We start from the raw sequence: 4070 nt of genomic DNA on the forward strand, positions 1-4070 counted from the left end.
TGCTTGCCTGCTTGCTTGCCTGCTTGCTTGCCTGCTTGCTTGCCTGCCTGCCTGCCTGCCTGCCTGCCTGTCCCTCAACCCTCCCCCTGGCCTACTCTTCAAGCTTGATTCTCTCGCGCCTCCCCTTCCACTCTCTTCTCTCTCTCTCCCCCCCCCCTCTCTCGTATCTCTCGCTGTTGCCCTCGTTTTCGCTTGGTTCTCTTACGCCACCCCCTTCTCTCCCATCAAAACCCAAACCATCGACGACCACTACCATCATCGTAGTCACCCACACGGCACGTTTCAGGCACAAGCTTCAGGCAGGCGTATACCATACAGCAGAGCTATCTGTTGTTATCACCAGTTATTTGCATCCCTTCGTAGTCGGAGGGGCGGCCGTTGCGAGAGAGGACGAGGGTACGAGTAGATGGAGGGAGGGGGCGTGAGAAGCGAGTGGGTGCAGAAGAGGGTGGGAAGCAGGGAGAGGGCGCAGAGGGAACTTGAAATTCTCGAGAGCTTTACTTCCCGGGAATATTACGCACCCCGCTGCGAGCTCTCACTATACGAGCGCGCGACTCGAGCTCGAGTGATTCCTCATCTCTCGCCCTTTTCTCTTAAACTTCCTCCCCTCCTTCTTCTCTTTTACGCGCCCCGCGCCCGCGAAGCGACAGATGCGCAACAATGAGGATAAATCTCGATTAAACGACCGCGCCGCGCGCGCCTCACTTGCGACGCTATGAGAATCGACAGTCTCTGGAGAGATCGTGTACATATATAAGAATCAGATAGGAGTCGACGCGACGTGATTCGCGACACTCACTTTCTTCATATACTTACAATTAGATGCGTCTTCAAACTGAACTCTTTGTCATTTCGCCGCGAACGTCGCGAGATTTAGATTACGTTTAATTAAGAGATATTTACAAGTTTTGTCACACAAAGTTTCTAATTTACAAGAGGCTCGTCCTGATCGTTAAATGCACATTATTACGGAATAATGAGCGAGTGGTTCAACTTTCGAGTTGCACGCGATGCCGCGTCCTTGAAAGATTGCGCGTACCGCTATCGAGAAAGAAGCTGCTTGATCAATGATATCCTCGATTTTCGCACCTTGCGAGCCTCGCACGCGGCAGAAGAAGAGACGTATCAAAGAGATCTAGCCGTAACTGCATTGTGTTATACCGAGTATCTATATCGGTGAGAAGCGCTTTCGAATTCCGTCTATCGGGGGTGGTTGAGGAAAAAAAAAACCAAGAACAGATAGGATCGCGATAGGAAAGAAGATGGAAGAAAGAACACTGACGAATCGTTGGTGTTTAAAATTCTCGTGAGACTTGGAGATTTCGCGCCGTCTTCGTCGTCAGAGAGTGGTCGCGAGAGAAGACAGCCGACGATACCGGTGGTCGGTGTTGAGGAATGCGGAAAGGGGGCAGATAGGGGTTGCAGGGGCCGACCGAAAAGGTGTGGTGGTGGCGATGCCGGTGGCGGTGGTATGGAGAAAGCTGAGAGAGGAGGGTTGTAGTCGGGAACAGATTGCTGCGGGGACAAATAAGAGTGTATCCACTATCCAGTCGCCGAACGCGCGACGAGGCGAATTTCGGGTAAATTGTTTCCCCGCGCACACTCTCCCTCTCGCTCTTCCTCTTCCTCTTCGTGTATTCGCTACCTCCACCTCCTCGAGCATTCGAGCCCGAAGAGCCAGATGAGAGACTCTCGGTGCCTTGGTCGAATCGTCGCGTCGCGTCTATTGAAATTTAGGATATTCACTGGATCGCTCCTGTAATGCCCTCCTTTCCCTTCTCATTCTTCCGGCCTACTTTCTCTCTTGGGAGCGACGATTTCGGATTGCAAGCCGCTCTCAAAGTTCATATCCTTCTCCCCTAATTTACTTGGAGGTTATTCCATCGTTGAAAGAACGATCGTATATATCAAATTAAAAATCATTTAAAATGTACTCGAGATATATATGTATACATACATGTATAAACTGTTAAATATAATATATATAATATACAATTAGTAATAAAAGATATCGTAGAATAAATTTTAAGGCGTAGCTTTGTTAACCAGAAAACTGATACCTCGAAAACAACTTGACAATCTCCTTTCTCTTTATATATATATACCTATATGTTAAACTCGGACCGAATTGTGGGAACGCTTTGTATTTTTAAGCACATTTGAAATTTTCAATGAAAGACTCGTTTCCTATAATATACATCTTTTTCGATTTTTTCAAAACAACACCATTTTTATTTGTGCAAAATTTTTTATTCGGAGTAGTGTCAATTCATATTGAAAAAACTCGAACGAATCATGTGTTTGGCGGCACACAAGATATGCGCGCGTGCGCGCGAGAGATAGATAGATAGATAGATAGAGAGAGAGAGAGAGAGAGAGAGAGAGAGAGAAATCTGAGAAATTCTTTATATAATTAACGAGCGGAACGTGTCGCGGGTGCGTGCATGGATTTATCCTATCCTCGTCCGACGTCGACGTTGTGAATCAGTACCTATATAGACTATAGAGAGTACATATAGAGGTACGAGAGGGTAGAAACGAAGCGTCGCGTCGCGTCGCGTAGACTTGGTACGAACGAGCGTTTCACGCGTCGCTACCCCTCCTGCGGTGGACCAATTAGCATCGTTTCACGTACGGTGTGACGTAAGTGGTCATCCAGTCTCTTCTATATCGGACAAAGAGAGCGCGACTGCGCGCCGCAGGAAAAGTCTCGATAAATAATAAATGCGCACAACGCGCCGCGATAAACTTTCGGCGCATTATTTATCTCCCTCCCATTAATCGACCGCTCGCACGTTACGAAAGAACTAATTACCACCTTCGAAGAAAAACGCCTGACAATGTTAGCGAAATTATTTCTATGTCGCGCCATTATTTATTAAAATTAAAATAATATTTTAGTAACATTTAAAACAACGAAATTGTTTAGCTCGGATACACGTAACGAAATAAGTTTAATTTAATTTAATTTATTGCATCGGTTTGGAGAGATTTGATTTGTCAATGTCGTATATCGTCGAGATATAGGCTAATTTTCGCAAATGAAACACGCAAAGTTACCTACGTCGATTCCTCCGTGATATGATTTTTAGAATTTTCAAGAAAAAAATTATTTTCTACCGCATTTATTTGTCGTAGAAAATAATCTTACGAAAAACGACGTCTGCAAATACGACGATGGCACTCTTTCAATCACCAGCTAACGCCGGCGAATTTAATGGAGCCGACGTTAAACGTGTGTGTTTCACTCATGCGTGTATACGATTCTCTTGTAACTATTGAAAAATGTATGTCGCTCGTGTATCTCTATGCCGCGGACCCTCGAGCTTTCTCGCACGCGTAATGCGTAATGCGTAATGCACAGAAAAGCTCCGACATCGATACCTTTAACATCGATACTCAAATCAAACGTAAAGAGTTCAGATAAAGATTGATTTCTTTTTCGCGAATATTTTTGCCTTCTTCTCGCTGCCTCGTAAGAAAGCTTAAACCTGCAACTGAGTCTTGTCTAATTTGCCAATCATTCGTCCTGTCTCGCAAACTGCATGTTTATGAAACACATGTTTTTCCTCCGGTCCATCTAATGAAAGAAAGAATGAAATCGGATGTGTAATATAATTAATAAATAATTTCTTGAAAGATTTAAGAGAGAATAAAGAAGGGTGTATTGTTCTTAAAAGACTCGTATGCTTGTATCTATATAAGAGAGACGGTCAGGAACCTCGCGATCTTATCCTAATCAAGATGTAGAGTTCCATATGCTCTCGATCATTGTTTATAGCGCAAGGAGCCGCGGGCTATAAACTGTATGACGCGTAAACGCAAGTTTTTCAATTCCATTCGACTTTATAAACGGAGGTATGCGCGATTCCTTCGAGGTGGCGGCGACGTGTAAACTGCACGTACGTCTATACATATGCTCGTAGATTATATACCCTCGTCGAAGAGACACGTCGCGCGTCGTGTCGTTTCGCAGCGCGCGAGAATAGAGCTATATACAGAAGCGGAGAAACGAGCCAGGGAGAAAGATTCCTCCTCGCCTATATCTGTTTTCCACTTTTTTTCCCCCT

The sequence above is a fragment of the Trachymyrmex cornetzi genome, unplaced genomic scaffold (genome assembly GCF_001594075.2).
Source record: "Trachymyrmex cornetzi isolate Tcor2-1 unplaced genomic scaffold, Tcor1.1 scaffold1096, whole genome shotgun sequence".
Classification (NCBI taxonomy): Eukaryota; Metazoa; Arthropoda; class Insecta; order Hymenoptera; family Formicidae; genus Trachymyrmex; species Trachymyrmex cornetzi.